This window comes from Staurois parvus, unplaced genomic scaffold, assembly GCF_062004578.1.
Source record: "Staurois parvus isolate SC_StPar_1 unplaced genomic scaffold, SC_StPar_1.0 ptg000597l, whole genome shotgun sequence".
Lineage (NCBI taxonomy): Eukaryota > Metazoa > Chordata > Amphibia > Anura > Ranidae > Staurois > Staurois parvus.
In genome coordinates, this window is record NW_028318393.1 from 3,178,564 (window position 1) to 3,197,685 (window position 19,122).

The window sequence follows — 19,122 nt, forward strand, 5'->3', positions numbered from 1 at the left end:
GTATGTAGTCTCTGACCATCTCTTATGCCTATAGTCTTTTCTTATATCTTGTTTTGTGTCTGTTGTTTCTGAAATAGAATATGCACTGATATGTATCTGCAGCCCTTCAGTAATGTCAAGGGCCGCACTTCAAGACCACTATGAAGAAAGTTGACCACCACTGAACTTAACAATCCACAATAACGTGCTATTGTGCTCAGTCATAGTAACAGTATCAAAAGTTCTTGAATCCATAGAACTACAAGGCTCCGCCTGCCCTCCGTATACAAAAAGTGCTACAATAGAAAGTTTTAACATGTTCTTTTCATCACCTGTTCACACAGAAATCAGATATTTTTCTTTTTAAGCTTTATAACTGATGAAAAGATGCATAAAAAAGACTAATAGCGTAATGTATTTTTTTAAAAGCATAACATGCAAGGAAAAAAAAAAATAACACCCACACTCACATGGACCAAGTGCTCAACAGTACAATGAAATGTTGCTCTATTAGTTCCGACCTGGATAGACACACCCTCATATGATGAATATCACAAGTGTTGAATTTTTCAAAAAGGACAAAACATAATATCTGTTATATATGATACATTGCAAGACGGCTGAGTGATTTCAACCTCACCTAGGCCATGCAGTTGGAAAGTGGAGTGTAGTTTAGTAATAGACAAAATAAACAAAAACAACAAAACTAATTAATTTCATTTGGATGACATGATGCAATAGTTTGGGCCTTTTGTTATTGTTTGAAGTATCCAAAATAATGTAACGACATACCAAATGATCAGGAATTAATTCAAATCCATTAATTTTTATTTTGAATTGACATTTTTCATTATAAAAAATGCACTACATACAGTATGAAGTGGAAATATTGTAATAACTACAGTAAGGTATAAAAGTGAAATAAGATCATTCCTACTTATTGTGTAGGAGTTGGATGGAGGGAGGATCCATCAAAATCTCTGAATCAACAAAATAAATGAATCTGAAATTATTTAATTCTATTCGTTCTTTCGGATGCATGTGACGTCAGTCAATATCGTTCCGTCAGCTCATTCCATTTCGCTTTATGGGTTGGGCTAGCACGGATGACCCAGAGCGCATAGGTAATCGTCCGAAAAAATGGATTAACCTGTTGTTAAAACAAATAAAGCCAATCTTTCTAAATAACTTCTGAAAATATGAATATGATTTGGAACAACGAATATACAAAATTAATCCGAACATACAAAACAAATGAAGAAAATGAATAATCCTAACATAATGATGAAACAAAATGGTTTAGTTTACAAATGCATCTGAAACCAAAAAATGTTTCTATTGTGCACATCTCTGTTTAGTAACATTTTTCTTCTGTTTGTTTTTTTCTATGTTAGGCTACATTCACACTAGCCTTGTTAGCAAGCGGCAGACAGGCGTTTGGGAAGCGTTTTTACTGTTTCCCAAACGCCTGGGAAAATTCTGCACATTGCAGCACATGGTGCAGTTCAAACGGGAGCGTTAGCGTCACGGCAAAACCGACGCCTCTGGTCGAGTCAGGAGGAGTTGAAGCCTCCTATTCAAGTCTATGGTGCCGCTCCGCAAACGCCCAGCATTTGTGGTGCGGTTGCGAGGCATTAACACCATTCAAACTTCATTATAGGTGTTTGTGGGGCGTTTTTAACGCTTGGCAACGCCTAGCAACCGCTGCTAAACCGTGCATGCGGCGTTTGCGGAGAGTTGCAAACACCGGACCAATGCTTGTCAAACGCTACAGGGGCGTTTGGCAAGAGTTGGAAAAAACAGTCAAGTGTGAACGAGGCCTAACTTTGTTTTAATGGCTTTAAGCCCACCCTATAGCAGAAATACTGCTACAGGGACAGATCCCTGTGCAAAAATCACATATATACCATATATACACACACACGGTTCATGCTCCCACGATGACTGCGGGCGCACATGCCGACCCACCAGTGCCATGATTCAGTGCCTGAGTGGCCAGATTCAGGCCAGTAATGTTCAGCCTGGATCTGATGATTGATCCCTGCCCTATCAGAGATTTTCATGTACCTGTGTTTACATTTATACAGGTACATTCCTGGGTATCTCTGGGCACATTCTGTTCGAGAGAGAGAAGAAAGTAGATCCCTGTGAAGAAAAGCAACACACACAAGTTAACTCCTTCACGGCCCTGTCACTAGTGTCATTAGTATAGTGTATATATATATTTTTTTTTTTACTGATCACTGTATTAGTGTCACTGACAACTTCAGATAGCATCAGTTAGCATCCCTCCCAGATAGTGTTCGATTGCTCGTCACTACATCAGTCATCACATTTAACCCCTTGATTGCCAGAAACACGCTCACATACACAATAAACCTCTATTGCTAGTATAGTGTCTTAACAGATCAATATCTTTAATCAGATCAGCACTATACCAGTGTTCACATATAGTGTCCCCAAAAACGCAGCATTAGCAGGATCAGCCCCGGTGCCTGCGTTTAGCCCCTACATTTAACCCCCCCCCCCCCCCCAGCAAATGCAGTGTCAGTAAGTAACGGTCACTTGATACATTGCACACAAAAAAAAAACACCCATAGTGTTCGCAGAATCAGGCCTGATCTCTGCTAGCACTTGCAGGTAAATTTTTTTGCAGCGGTTCAAGCAGTCCCTGACAGCCAGGTGCTCTTTTTACTGTGAGTCGCACTAGGTACCTATAAATTTAGTTGCCAAAATGGCCAACGAAAGGTACTCTAGTGAAGAGGCCTACAGCATTCGGAGCATGTCAGATGAGAGCGAAGGGGAAGGGGAAGCTTCACCGACAGAATCTGCATCAGCATATGAACCTGTAGACAGCAGCGGCACCCTGACAAATAGCTCAGACGATGGAGAAGAGGTCTCTGCTAAGCTCAGGCGTACCCGACCCCGTTCCCTGGTTGCCGAGAGGTTACAATCGCATGATGGTTCTCATAAGCAGCAGAGTGCCAGTACTAGATCCGCTCAAACTTTTGGTAAACTGGCAGGCGCCAGCGGCCTAGTACATCCTGGTCTTATACATACCAGCACTGCAGTATCATTTGGTGACGTGGCAAGTCCCATAAGTGCAGTACAACCTGGTGTGGTGGCTAGCACAAGTAGTGTCCTGCAGCCACCAAGAATTCGCACACAGGCCCGTAGAGCCCCTAGTGTCCTTCTAGAGGTCCTTGCAAAACCTGATTGGCAGCCCACGAATTCTGCAGCACCCGTAGTGCTGTTTAAAGTGTCTGTTTATTTCAACTGGCTCTATATATCACTTTTGTGCTTTACAAAATCAACTGGACGTAGTGGATCCTTCCTAAAATTCCAGGAAGAGATCATCACAACCCATTTGAATCCAGAAAGTGATATGGCCCAAACCCCCCGGCTGCATGAGAGCCATTTTTCCGATGCCATTCCTGGTACCCCAACCCAAAGGCCACCCTGAAAAAGATGTGTCTGTAAAAGACACGGAATTAGGCGTGACACCCGCTATTTTTTTGTCCCTTCTGTCCTGACTAACTCTGCCTCAAAACTGCTTCTGTCGCTACCATACACTACTGGACTATTAGTATAGGGCACAGTTCAGGGCACATATTTACACAGGGTCTTGAAAGATGTTAGGTAGTCAGGAAACTGGCTAATCGCATTTTGAGAGACCCTACAATCTGGTTAAAGAAAAAAATTTTAAAAACCAAAAATAGTTGTATTTTATTTTGTTGGTGAGTTTTGGTTATACCATTATGGTTTTACTGTTGCGGTTTTATTGTTAACCATTGCTGTTTTCTTTGCAGGAATGCCATTCAGTTGCAGCACTGGTTTATTCTGACGTTTCATGTGTGCCCACCATTAAAAGTGGCTGGATGCAGGGCAGTATTTCTAATGGTGGGCATACCACACACTTTTTCTAGCAGAGATTTCTTTTTTCCCCCATTCAGCCCACAGGCTGCATAAAAAAAAACAAAAAAAAAAAATATATACTGGTACATCACTGGACTTTGAGTGGTTATACCAGGAAAGGTTACACCAGGATAATGCCTGCAGCTGCAGGCATCATCCTGGTATAGTTTTTTTTCAGCCAGCTTTCATGTAAAAAGCAATGATAGTGGTGGCTAATTAGCTGCACGACTGCTTTTACAAGCAGCGGTAGAATATGCCGCCCCTTTGCTTTCCATGCCCTTCTCGGGCAGTCCCATGCCATCGGGGGAACCTGAGAATGCAGCTGGCGATTCTGCCAGCTGACCATATAGCTGATTGGAGACTGGAATAGCGCCAATCATCTCTATAGTCGAAGAAATCGCATTTCATCACTTCAGTTTTACAGAATATAAACAACGCCATTTGTAAATTGGGAAAGCATCTGATCACACCGATGTTGGTGAGATCAGATGATGGAAGGGCAGAGGAGATATCTAGAGACTAATAGACCCATATTTCTAAAAAAAAAAAAAGACCTGTCAATGTCTATTGCAGTCATAGGGAATATTTACATTCCCTGTGATAGCAAAAAACAAAAACACACCTTTCCCCCCGCGTGAACCTGTGTGCGTGCAAGCATTGACCCTGTGCCGCACCGGTATGTAAACAGCAGTTGCACCATACACGTGAGATATCACCATGAACGTCAGATTGAGGGCAGTAATTGTAGCACTAGACCTCTTGTGTAAATTTAAAATGGTAGCCTGTAAAGGCTTTTAAAGCGCTGCCTATGGATATTAAAAATGTATGCAGTTTGTCGCCATTGCATGGGGTGTGCGCAGTTTAAAGCATGGCATGTTTGGTATCTTTTTACTCGGCATACCATCATCTTTTATATTTTACCAAATAATTGGACAATATATTGTGTTTTTGTGCATTAAAAGTAAAACTTTTAAACTTGCATTTGAAAAAAAAAAAAAAAAAATCTCTGCGCGAGTACTATGTAACATCAAAAATTGTAGCACCAACTTTTTTTCCACTAGGGTGTCTGCTTTAAAAAAATATATATAATGTTTGGGGGTTCAAAGTAATTTTCTAGCAAAAAAAAGTTTAAGTAAGCAAAACATGTCAGAAAAAAAAAATACAGATTTTGTTCTCATGTGAACAAAAAGTGTCAGAAAATGCTTGGTCTTTAGGCGATTAGAAGAGTGAGTGGTGTGTGGCATAAGCTTCTAATGCTGCCCCCCCCCCCCCAAAAGACCCCTTTTTTGAAAGCATACACCCCAAATTATTTGCTGAGAGGCATGTTGAGTCAATAGAAGAATTTACTTTACTACCACAAGTTTTTGGAAAAATGAAAAGAAAAAAAAAAAAAAAAAATCAAATTCAAAAATCAATGGCCTTCCATTGGGAACACCTACTCTGGGGACAGCGGTCTGAAAGGGACATTCTGTTCACTTTGTGCCAATTTGCTTTCACGTCTTCTTTCAACTCCATGACAGGAAGTAAAGGCAAATCTCTCCAATAGGAGAATTGTTAAAGTTTGTGGGTTTTTTTTTTTTTTTAAGTAATTTAGTTAACATGGGGAGGGGCTTTTGAAAAGGACAGGCAGTATGTGTTCTTCATATGTTACATGATTATTTTGGGAAACTTCCAGCTTACAAAATCTGATCTGACTTATTACATATTTAAATGCATATCAATTATGTTTTAGGGCAATTTAGATGTTGAAGGCTATTATTAAAATAATCAAATTAAATGGCAAAAAAAATATATATAATTGCTTTACAAATGATTTTACCATACATTCCAACTTAAATAGACACGGTCATCTGGCTCATGCGTGGCAAGGCAACAGTGAGGGGATTTACCAAAACTGGAGTGCAAAAATCTGCTGTATCTCTGCATAGAAACCAATCAACTTCCAGGTTTTATCATCAAAGCTCAATTCAACACATTGAAGTGAGAAGCTTATTGGCTACCATGCACAGCTACACCAGATTCTGAGTGTTCCAGTTTTAGTAAATCTACCCCCAGTGTCTTTAGATTCCTTCCCCTTTACATCTCCTTGCCGCTTCCCAGCCATTGAGAATACTGAGCACTTCTAGGTATGGAGCAGCAAGTGACCTATCTCCCTATGATGGTTTCAGTGTCCGCTGAGAATGAAGAAGAATCTGCAAAGCAACGAAGATAAAAAGGCAAGTATAAGGTGGTCGGGGAATGCCGTTTACAAAGACACTGTCACCATACTGTGCATGAACATTGTGACATTGTCTTTCAAGTGCCTTATGATTTTAAAGTGATATTAACCACTTGTCCACTGCTTTATAGTAGAACTACTGCTACAGGGCGGCAGGGCTGCACAAAATCATAAACGAATTGCATTTCCAAGTAAAGGGCAGGCACGCACGCGTGCCACCCTACCCACACCACCATTGCTGGATAGGGATGTCAATCACCAGGTCCCGGACAGAGATTCCCGGCCAACACCCAGCGATTGCTATGTAAAGCTGACAGGGGAAAAGACCTGTAAAAATACAGGTCTCTGTCCTTCCAGCAAGTACATGCTGCTTTGTATTTCTCTACAGAGCAGAGAAATACAAAGCAGCATGTCTCTGCACAGCAGAGAAATACAAAGCAGCATGTCTCCATAGTAAAACAGCACATCATGTAAAACACACACAGCTAACCCTTTGATCACCCAAAAGTTAACCCCTTCCTGCCCAATGTCATTATTATAGTGTCAGTGCTTTTTATTAGCACTGAATTGGTGTCACTGGAGATGTCAGTGGCAGTTAGATCCCATGCAGTGTCAGAATGCCTTCCACAGTCCCGCTACAAGTCGCTGATCACCGCCATTACTAGTGAAAAAAAACACAAAAAAAAAAAACCGCAAGTATACCGCCATTTGTAAAACACTAACTTTCACGTAAACCAATTAACTTACACATATTGGGATTTTTGTTTAGCAAAGTCATGTAGCAGAATACATTTTGCCCTAAATTTATGACAAAATTAGATTTTTTTTCTGGACATGTTTTATAGCAAAAAGTCATCAATATTGAATTTTTTTTTTTTTTAAATTGTCAGTGTTTTTTTGTTTATAGTGCAAAAAAAAAAAAAAAAAAAAAAACCCACAGGAGGCGATCAAATACCAGTGAAAGCTGTATTTGTGGGGAAAAAAACCTGACATTTCTTTTGGGTGCAGTGTTGCATGACTGCGCAATTGTCAGTTAAAGCAACGCAGCGCCATATCACAAAAAAATGGCCTGGTCAGGAAGGGGGGTAAGTCCTCTGGAGGACAAGTGGTTAAAGGCTTTTTTTTTTTTTTTCCCTTTTAACAACAAGGTTATACTTACTTATATAGTGGTTTTGCACAGAGCAGCCCCGATCCTCCTTCTCAGGTCCCCCACCGGCACTCATGGTCCCTCCCTTCCACCTAGTGTACTCCCGCGTAGGCTCACTCCTGAGCCGCTGCTCTGTGTTCATTCAAAAAAACAGAGCGTGGTTCGGCCCCTCCCCTGCTCTCTCCTCATTGGCTCACCGGCTGTGATTGACAGTAGCAGGAGCCAATGGCTATGAGGAGAGGGATCGACCTGGGGAAGCCAAGTCTCTCGTGCACATCACTGAATTACAATGGGGCTCAGGCGAGTATTTTGGGGGGCGGCTGCTGCACACAGAAGGTTTTTTACCTTCATGCATAGAATAAGCATAGAATAAGCATTTGCAACCACTTTAAAGTATTTCCTATATAGGAGTCTGTTCTTATTCAGATATACTGGAATTTCAATAGATAAACACAATAACTCAGAAAATAGCTGCTAATGACAACTTTCAGAAGTAACATTGTTACTAGGTGTTCATGAAATGGCCGTTTTCTGTGAAACACATTGTGCAATGATTACATCCTAGTCATAGAAAAAAAAATGTTCACTTTAGCAGCACATTTCTATGAATTATTGCCAGTTCCTTTATCCTAATTTTGCCCCAAAGATTCACTTTTTCATTCCTATAGCTCCCAGTGTCCTTACAGCGCTACCCTGAACTCCCAGCCAGAAGAATGCTTCGCTCATATCATGTAACAGTCAAGTGATATACTGCATTGGAACCACATATCCAATGATTCCCTGCACTGCTGGCCTCTGTGTTTGCCTACCTGTACCCATGCCTGAATATTTAGCTCTGCTGGTTGTGTGCATGTGCGTGTCAGCACACAGTCCCAGTCAGGAGCGTGCACGCGAGGGTGACTTCAGGGAGTCCCTGCAAAACAGTGGAGCCACCCTCTAGATGGAAACAATTAGATTTAGTTTGTGATGACAGATTTTTCTGCACAGGAGGTGCTACAATGAAAAAGGGGAACAGTAGTAATACAAGTAGTCTAGCTCAGGGGCGGACTGACCATTTGGGAACTCGGGCACTGCCCGAGGGCCCGGGGTCAGTAGGGCGCCCTATGAGATGCCCCTGGCACCTTTCATAGGCCTTTTTGGGTGTGGTTTGAATGTGGGTGAGGATACAGTGGCCCCATGATCCCTTATTGCCCGTGGGCCCCATGAGTTGTCAGTCCGTCCCTGCTCTAGCTATGCAAATAAGTATATATTTTTACACGGAGGGCTATTACCACTTCATGGTTTCTCTTCCCACCTTTAATATTTTCTTCCCAGATTAACATCTCTGTTGGTACTTTCAGATATGAAGTAGCATGTGTCTCACTCCCATTCCTCCCACATGCTTGGCCACTCTGGCACTTACATTGTTACATGCTTGTATTAACATTGCGTTTTGGTTCAATAGAGATGCTGCAGAAAATGCAGGTATCACGCTTTTTACGCCTTTTGTTTTTAATCTGCCCAGCGGCAAGTTGCCGCAAAAATGCAAAGCACATAAAAGAAAAAAAAAAAAAAAAAAAAAGTCAAAAACATCCAAACCGCATGTGACAATACGCAAAATGCACTGAAAAAAAGCACTGCAAAACAGACAAAGCACAAACTGCATTGGTGTGAACCAGGCCTAATGCTAGGTTCCCACCTATGCAGGTTGTGGTTGATGCGTTTTTTCAGTGAGTTTTGTGGCACATTTTGCATTATCTCACACACGTTTTTAATGTGTTTTGTATTTTTAGGATGTTAATGTTGCTAGAGGGAGGCATCTGTTATGGAGGAGAAAACACACCAGAAATGCATGTCCATGCGTTTTTTTCATGCTTTTTTGATGCAATTTCATTGCAGTCTATAGAGCCAAAAATGCACTGTGCTGCTTGTAATGAAGTCCATACACATTTCCAAAAAACACACCGTTAGAAACTGCATAGATGTGACCTATAGCAAGTATGCAAATGCACTGAAAAAGGCATAGGTGTGACCCTAGCCTTAAGGAAGAGCTAAACTCCACGATACTTTAACTGTTACTAAACCCAGGACCCTACATTCACTATATCCGGTCTTCCACAGTACAATGAACATGGAAATGCAATTATTTTAGTAAATATAAACTGCTAAACACCTTTTCTCATCAGCAGTATATAACAGTCTTGTGACTTCTATCAGTGTCCAGGTGAGCACTCAATGTGTGTAGGAGTTTTTATTCTCTGATTGTCCTGTGAGGCTGCATGACCTCTGACCCTCTGTCTGGATAGCACTGATTGGCCCTGTGCCGATCACATGCACCCTCCCAAGAAAAAAACAAATTCTCTAGCAATACACACCTAACTGAACATGTACAGAGTGTCTTGTAGGGCTCTGTACCATCAGCAGATGGATTAGGGACTGTGGAAGAAGGGGAGGATCATAGAAGACAGGATCAAAAAGCATTTTTACACAATGCAGAGGATTAGGTTCCACAGCGAGTATATTATTATTATACTGCATATTATTATTATACAGTGTTTATAGAGCGCCAAAAAGTATGCTCAGCGCTGTACAATATAGTGGGGGACAGAACATGAGACAATACAGTAACAAAACAATATACGAGGGGTTCAAGGGCCCTGCTCTTTTGAGCTTACAATTTAGGAGGGAGGGGATAGTGGTACAGAAGGAAGTGGCTGTGTGGGATGGAGTGGTAGGAGATTTGAAAAAAATCTGGAGGAGTGGAGGAGATCGACTGTTAGGTGAGGATGGGGTGAGGATGGGGTAGGCTTCCCTGAAGAGATGGGTTTTCAGGGTGCGCCTAAAGGTGAGGAGGGTAGGCGACAGTCTGATGGATTGGGGTAGTGAGTTCCAGAGGATGGGGGAAAACCTGGAGAAGTCCTGCAGTCGGGCGTGGGAGGAGGAGATCAGAGAGCTAGAAAGTAGGGAAAGTATACATACTGATTTCATTGTTGTGGGTTTAGTAACACTTTAACCTGCTTGCCCGCCTCCCTATATTAGAAGGACTGCTACAGAGCGGCAGGGCTGCACAAAATCATGTATGTATGTATATATATATATATATATATATATATATATATATATATATATATATATATATATATATATATATATATATATACACACACACACACACAATTTGCATTTCCGGGTAGGGCGTGTCACCCTACCCGTGTTACCATAGGGATGTCAATCACTGGATCCCGGCCGGAGATTCCCCGCCGACAGCCGCCGATCATCGGGCAAAGCTGACAGGGGAGAGACCTGGGCTATGGATGGTCCCTGAGCGTCATCAAGCACCATGCAGGGCTATTAACCCTGCATTACACTAGGTTCACACCTAAACATTTTCCACATTGTTTTGCAGAAAAATGCACTACAGTCCATTTAACATGGTTTCCTATGGGACAACATCCCATCTTCGCATTTTCACCCGATGAGTTTTTTGGAAAGGGTCAGGGACTTTTTTGAACGCAAAAAGTTGCGTTTTTGGTTCTATAGACCTCAATGGAAATGCTGCAGAAAAGCATGTAGCGCATTTTTGCTACATTATTGATGCATTTTCATTTTAAATCTGCCTAGTAACAAGAAATATAAAAAAAAAAAAAAAAAAAAAAAAAAGGGAAACGTTGCAAAAACACATCAAAGACACGTGCAAAAATGCAAAGTGCAAAAACAGATCAAACGTAAACTGCATAGGTGTGAACCTAGCCCTATACTGTATGTGAGAAAGCCAGCATGTGACCGTGGCCCAAAGCTGTGGATGACCAGTCACATGCATTAAAGTGGAGCTCCACCTAAACGTGGAAGTTCTGCTTTAAGGCCTTGTCCCCACGATCCCAGTTAGGGACCATTCGTCATCGTCGTCGCCGCTCGCGCATGTCCACTCGGCACCTGGCTGTGAAGCTGTCACAGCTGAATGGCCACACTTAAGATGCTGGTGCTGGGGACACAGGACAGCCGGTGAACCCAACTGTGTGTGGTGAGGACATTGCTGGATCCCAGGACAGGCAAGTGGCTGCTTTTTAAAAGTCTGCAGCTACAGATTTGTTGACCATTGACTGGAGCTTTTCTTTAACTGCCTCCCGCTCACCATATAGTACAATGACGGACGGTAGGCTGTTCTCTCGTCCTCCCATTCTAACTGCGCATGCACGGCTCCGGGAGCGCGCAGCGATCGGCGGTGTGCGGTGTCCCTCGGACTCAGTGGATCACCGATCAACGGAAAGAGCCGAAGATGTCGGCTCGGTCATGTGATCAGCTGTGTCCAATCACAGCTGATCACATGTAAATGCCAGTTATTGGCATTTCTCTCCTCACGAGCTGCCACGCTGACAGCTCGTGAAGAGAGGAAAGCCGGTAATCGGCCTTCCTCGGAGGGGACATGTAGACAGATCATCAGAGCGCTGATGATCAGTGTGCCCTGATGATCTGTGTAACCCCATCAGTACCCATCAATGCCACCTGCCAGTGCCTACCAGTGCACATCAATGCCACATATCAGTGCCCATCTGAGCTGCCTTTCAGTGTCACCCGTCAGTGCCACCTATCAATGCCAGTCAGTGCCACCTATCAGTGCTGCCAATCAGTGCCAGTCAGTGATGCCTGTCAATGCCCATCAGTGCCTCCTCATCAGTGTAGCCTATCAGTGCCCATCACTACAGCCTCATTAGCGCACATCAGTGAAGGAGAAAAAAAAAATCACTTATTTACAAAATTTTATAACAAAAACTAAAGAAAAAAACTTTTTTTTTCAAAATGTTCAGTGGCTTTTGGTCTGTTTAAGAAAAAATAAAAAACCCAGAGGTGATTAAATACCACCAAAATAAAGCTCTGTCACAAAAAAAAGATAAAAATTTCATATGGGGACAGTGTTGCATGACCGCGCAATTGTCATTCAAAGTGTGACAGCACTGAAAGCTGGAAATTGGCCTGTGCAGGAAGGGGATATAAGTGCCCTGTAGGCTAGTGGTTAAGGAAGCCTGTTGGAACCAAGATTGAAGTAAGTAAGTAATACACCTCTGCACCCCTAGAGCATGTAACCCACGAACAGGGGCGGACTGACCATTTGGAAACTCGGGCACTGCCCAAGGGCCCGGGGTCAGTAGGGGGCCCCATGAGATGCCCCCTGTACCTTTTTCATAGGCTTTTTGAGTTTGGGCAAGGACACAGGGGCCCCATGATCCCCTATTGCCTTGGGGCCCCATGAGTTGTCAGTCTGCCCCTGCCCACGAAGTTGGGGTTTTGTCTCCTTCAGATACTGGAACAGCGGAGATGAGAAGAGTTGCCTGCTTGCAGTGGAAGGCTTCTACTCTCCAGAAACCTCTGGTACATAAAAAGCAGCAGGAAAAGCAGAAGCGGAGAGATAAGCGATTTAGTGCCAGGAAGAGACGTTACACAGCATTAACCTCACTTCATCCAGTTTTATATCTGGTCATTACAACCTGTACCCAGCCTACTTTAAGCAGTACCCGCCAACAACTCCACCTCACAATCAGGATTCTAGTTTTCGACTAATGCTTTATACTTAGTCACTCGTCTTCATCCTAAAATACAAGAAATCGGTCCAAATTGATCCAAAGTCTTTCCACAGACAAAGTAACGTGACTGTGCTCTGCATGAACAGACGACAGGAACATAAACATTACCTGGCATGGTCTACAGGACCAATAACCCAAATGTGTCGGTTTACTCCATCGCTCCCTTGTTGGTATACAGTATACAGACAACTATGCATTTCCTGGGGATCGAGCTTCTTCCTATACAGCATTTCATGTGTGAAGTCTGTCTTAGTACAGTGATACTCCCACACAATGGAAGGAGTTTAGTTTTGGATGGCTGCAAGGTCACACTAGTCAAGTCATAGTTCTCTATACACTTCAGTGTTTATAAACTTCTATGTGGAAGATAAACATACCTTCTCTCCTCAGTGTCCCCTGAGAAAGTTTCCTCTTCAATGGAGTCCTTATGCTGTGATCATCCCTCCAGTGTCTCCTCAGCACTGTGTCATTCACTTCCTCGTCTGGAGTCTCGTGACCTCTCCTCACCAGTAGTAGGCTCAGCTTTACTAAAGTACATAGCCCAGAAACAGCTTCTCCTCATCCATTAACCGGTTGCATTCCAGGGCCAGTTTCACTTTTCTGCAAAGGGCCTTTTTATTCAGCAATAGCTTTGTTAATATTTAAAGCAGATCTCCCCCCCCCTTTTCTAAATTTGACATCAGTATGTGAAATCGCCTAAGGAGCCATTCACACGTAGCGCATTGACTGGCGGTTTTCCCCAACGCAGCCCTAGGTGCAGTGCAATGTGATACGATAAAACACCGACATGCATCGCAGTGCAGAGGATGTTACCAGATGTCATTGCACTGCTACGTGGTGGCATGAATGAAGTGTTACTGTGTTCACTTCAGAATTGAGAAAAGAAAAAAGGAAACTGTTCTGCTCTGAAATACACATCACACCAGCCCCTCATTGTGGCTTACTGCAACCAAAACTGACAGCTGTCCACACACTAAAGCAGGCCATACATGGGTCGAATTCCAAACGATTTTTTGATTCAAAACATTGTTTGTTCTGTAATCCGATGGTGCCACTAATGATTTCGAAAATCGGTCTTTTTCACGCATGCCTGATAAACAAAATGGGGAGGAACTACGAAAATCGGCCGGTGCCATTGCCCCACTAACAGAGCGAAAATTGGCCGATTATTCTTATGTCCAATTTTCAAATGAAAAATCATTTGGAAATCGACCGATGTATGACCGGCCTAAACTTAAGGTTGGCACCTCATCCCTTTAACCATTTCAATACCGTGCAATTTTACACCTTCCTGCCCAGGCCATTTTTCACGTTTCAGCGCTCTCACACTTTGAATGACAATTGCGCGGTCATACAACATTGTACCCAAACTAAAATTTTATAATTTTCTTCACACAACTAGAGCTTTCTTTTGGTGGTATTTAATCACCGCTGGGGTTTTTATTTTTTGCTAAATTAAAAAAAAAAAAAAAAAATTTTGAAAAAAAACACGTTTTTCTTTGTTTCTGTTATAAAGGTTTACAAATAAATAATTGTTCTTCATAAATTTAGGCCGAGATGTATTCTGCTACATGTCTTTGGTGAAAATAACCCAAATTAGGATGTATTATTTCGTTTGTAGGAAAGTTATAGAGTTTACAAACTATGGTATAGATCTGAAAATTGATCAATCCTGAAGTACTGACAGCCAATCTAATTTCTTGAGGTCCAAGAATGTCAGAACAGTACAGATATCCCCCAAATGACCCCTTTTTGCAGAGTAGACAGTCCGACGTACTTTATAAGAGGAATGGCGAGTTTTTTGAAGTTGTAATTTTTTTGTCATAATTTTTTGGAAAATAAAAAAATTAAAAAAATTATTTTCACTATTTTTTTTTTTACATACTGTCACCAGTGCAGTACAGCATCACCATAGTAACATTGTACTACTTTGGGGAAGTGATCAGTATTTTTTTTTTTTTTTTACACAATTTGCTTATAGCAAAGAATTACTTTGCTATAAGCAAGCATTTACCTGAATGAAATCGATTCATTCAGGTTTTTTTTTTGTGCTTAGCTGTGATTTGGTCACAGCTAATCACATGACATGTGCATGTGATTAGCTGTGACCATTCACAGCTAGGCAGTAGTATACAATGGATGGCATGAATGAAGCCATCCATTGTATACAACTGTCATGTGACCTGCTGTGATTGGTCACAGCAGGTCACATGGTACCAGCAACGAGGGTCGGTACTCAGATCTGTCATCGTCCGTGTCCGAGGTACACGGCGGGTGACAGATCGAGCCGCTGCGAGGCTCTGCATTACCGCAAATTGCGCATGTGCGGGTGCACGCCAAATGGCGTGCACCCGGAATGCCGCAGCACTTCTGAAGCCGCCAAACGGCTAATGGTTAAACCGGAACACATCTTATTTACACAGGTTCTATGGCTGATTAAGGTGGTAATTAAACTCACTTGGTGCCTTATCTGTATTAAATTAGCCTCAGTAACTGGTTTAAAGGGATGAAGTGGCAACCCTAACTAAACCCCCCTGGGTTAGTATGCAGGCAATGTGAACAGGCCCTGACACTTTCTTTACATTTTTGCTTTTTATATTATTATATTATATTGCAGCTGAACAGTTCTTAGACATGGTGACTGCATTCATTTTCATTCTTAGGCTTTCTTTCCTTTTTTTTAATCTGGTGATCTGGCCAGTAAGTCTGTTGTTTTTCAAAAAAACAAACTCTCTTGCAGATATAGGCAGTTACAGGGATGAGAAAAAAACTATTTACCAATGAAAAGTAAAACCTTTATTCCCCCCAAAAAAAACATTGCTGTTACTGCATAACTGCTTAAGCCCTCATGCACACTTGATGTTTTGATAATGCTGGTAATGTTAGCTGTTTAGTGTTTTTGCATTAGCATCTAGTGGCATTTTGCTGCGAGTAGCGGCGTTTTCCCGCTAATCGGGGAAAAAATTTTTTGGGTGTCAAAAATCGTCCAAAAATGCCAGTTTGTGGCGTTTTACCACATTGTGCCGCATTTTCTGCGTTTTTTAGCATTAGAGCATTTTTACAGCTAAAAAACTCCTCTAGAAACTCACTAGTCCTGGTTTTTTTTTCAGCCAAATAATGCTGATTACAGTCTCTGTGTGCATGGACACATAGGATAACATGCTGGGGGGTTTACTGGCTGTAGAAAAAATGTCAAAAGCCAAAAACAGCTGCTGTAAAAATGTCCAGTGTGCATGAGGGCTAAAAGTATTAGCTGGAGTTTGGCTTCAATAGGTTAATGTATTTAAATCTGCTAGTCCATCTAACACTCCACTCCCCCCAGACTGACAATGCTGCTGTAAAAAATGTGCCCCTCTGTTCCATCTTCCAGAGTGGGGACAGAAGGTGTGTTTCTGGCAAGATCAAGAGGTGAAAACAGAGGGGGAAAAAAGCCTGAAAAAAAGAAAACTAATGCATCCACCACATCTAAAGATTGGTAATCTGCAATATATTATATTTATGGTTTTGGATTTAATACCCAAAACTGGGCAGTGATGATGTAGGCCTGGCCCCACAGATGCCACCTGGGAAGAAAAACCTGTACCTAAACTGCGAGATCTTGTTTCATTTCTCGCATGTGCATACGACCAGCCTGCCCATACATGGATCGAAACGTAGCTGAACACTCTAAGGCTACTTTTACACTGATCCTTTCAAAAATGAAGCAAAAACGCATATAAGTTTTTAACCGTGTTTTTGCAGCGTTTTAACAATTTTTTTGCTGCATTTTGTATAGAACATGTGACTCAAAAACGCATCAAAAATACACTGCAGGTGCGTTTTTGATACATTTTCATGCATTTTTCCCATGTTTTTCATTGATTTGCAATGGGGAGCTGCATTGTAGGTGTACCAAAAATGCAGCAAACAAGATTTACAAAAACACACCTGACCCACAATGGATTAGTGTGAAGAGTTCTATAGTAATACATGGTCACATGTTTTTCTTCTGCTTTTTTAAATGAAAAAGCAGAAGAAAGACGGATCAGTGTAAGCGTAAGTCTGCAACAATGTGTAAGTATGCATAGAATACCTGCATGTAATAGCAAGTGCATCTGCAGCTAGTGCCCCCCCATGTTTTGCTATAAGGTGCTAATACTATACTGCATTATATCTACTTTATTTGGATATAAAACAATGTTTTTGGTACAAAGCATATCAAACAAGGTATCAGATGTATTAGTATTGAATTAGTTGCCAACAATAGTTCTGATACAAAGGTGCCAATTCACCAAAAGATAAATGCCGCATGCAGTTTAGTGATAAAATAACTCATGCCGTACATAACTCAGAAGTAGTTGGTTCACAAAAAAACATGTTAATAAATTTTTTTTTTTTTTTTGTGGTTCCTAACACGTTTGTCTTTATTTGACTACTCACTTTATTGTCCGGAGTTCTAGTTTCAGTGGGAAGTGAACCCTTTAGGGCTGGTTCACAGTATATGCGTTCCAGTGCATTCTTTTCTGCATCCAAAATGCACAGAAAATAGGTAACATGGTTGTCAATGGCATGCTTCACACCAGTGCTTGCAGTTCCAGTTTGTTTCAGTTCCAGAAAAAAAAAGTAGAACATGCTGCATTTTGTCTGCCCAGAACTGTACTGGAATGCGGTTAAACACATAAAAATGCACCAGACACACTGAAATGCATCACAAATTGCCCCGGAACACACTGTAACGCATCAATAAAGCATAAAAAATGCACTGGACACCAAATTGCCCAAAAAAGAAAAAAAAGCTTCTGGAACGCATCAAATACGCAATGGAATGCGCCAAAAACCTGTAAAAAACACACATGCAAAAATGCATCCAGACTGTGTTTCTATGGTGTGAACCAGCCCTTAAGCTGAATACATAATATAAAAACTCAGAAGAAAAAATCTGTACGAGGAACGATCATTCGATTTCCCTTTAGTGTGTAAACTTTTGATATCCGATTCAGACCTTCGAAATGAAAATTTCCGAAGGGACAAACTACAAAATTTTTTTTGTTCATAAACAGAAAGGGCAATTTTCCTTTACCACCACTTTCATACAAGAAAAATCAGATATGAAGACTGTGCATGATCAGAAACAATAAACAGCAATAATCTAGGCAACAGTGTTCCTACATCAAACACAAAAAATAATTCAATAGTTCAACTTGCTGTGAAACATCGAGGAAAACTGGACAATCATTTGCCCAATATTCTTATAGTGTGTAGCCAGCTTTAGCTGTTAAATGTGATAACTTCTGCTAAGGGGTATTGGTTGTTAGAAAGAGGGGGGCTGACAGCATTCTAACAGCCCTGGGATTGATTTGCCAAAGGCACAGGGTTTTGAAAAAGAATAAAATGAATCAAAAAATACATTTTCGCTTTCTGTCTTCGTTTTCCAAAAACATATGGCAACAAATGAGATCTTTAGAATACTCACCATGCCTCTTAGTGAATACCTTGGAGTGTCCACTTTCCAAAAGGGGTAATTTGTGGGGGGAGCTTCTACTATCCTGGCATTTCAGGGCCAACATTACAAGCTTATGCCAAACATAACCCACTCTTCTAATCACAAAGACCAAGCCTTTTCTGACACTTTTTGCTTACTTGAAAAAACAGTTTTTTTGCTAGAAAATTACTTTGAACCCTCAAACATTATGTATTTTTGAAAGCAGAGGCACCTAGAGAATAAAACAGTGGGTATTGAAATTTTTTTTATGTCACACAGTATTTGTGCAGCAATTTTTCAAATGCCAATTTTTTGTAAAAAATACACTTTTTAGAATTTTAATGCACAAAAACACAATATATTGCCCAATTGTTTGATAAGATATAAAATATGATATTACCCCGAATAAATGGATACCAAACATGACATGTTTAAAATTGCATATGCCATTGCAACGGTGACCAATTAAACTTTTAATTTCCATAGGTGACATTTTACAAGTCTTTACAGGTCACCACTTTACATGTACACAGGAGGTTTAGCGCTAGAATTACTGCCCTCGATCTGACATTTGTGGAGATACCTCACATGGATGGTGCAATCTCTGTTTACATACCGCCATGGGTCTGCCGCTTGCATTTGCCTTGGGCATAGGGATGGGGGTGGAAGTGAAATTTTTTTATTATTATTTATTTTTGCTTTTTCGTATTATTTTTACAGTGTCCCTTTTTTTTCGATCACTTTTATTGTTTTCACTGGGAATGTAAATATCCCTTGTGATAGCAATTGACAGTCACAGGTACTCTTTTCTGAGAAATCTGGGGTGTATTAGATTTTAAAATGG

At 41.3% G+C, this 19,122-nt stretch overlaps 1 protein-coding gene across 1 annotated transcript in view; it reads right to left on the bottom strand.

Annotated features, from left to right (window-relative positions):
* PLA2G4A (phospholipase A2 group IVA) overlaps positions 1-13,313 on the bottom strand; it is a 237,517-nt gene extending 224,204 nt beyond the window's left edge. Inside the window, exon 1 of the mRNA XM_089692650.1 lies at positions 13,195-13,313. The gene's annotated coding sequence lies outside the window, so the exon portion shown is untranslated. The remainder of the gene's footprint in view (positions 1-13,194) is intronic.
* Positions 13,314-19,122: the final 5,809 nt, after the last annotated feature.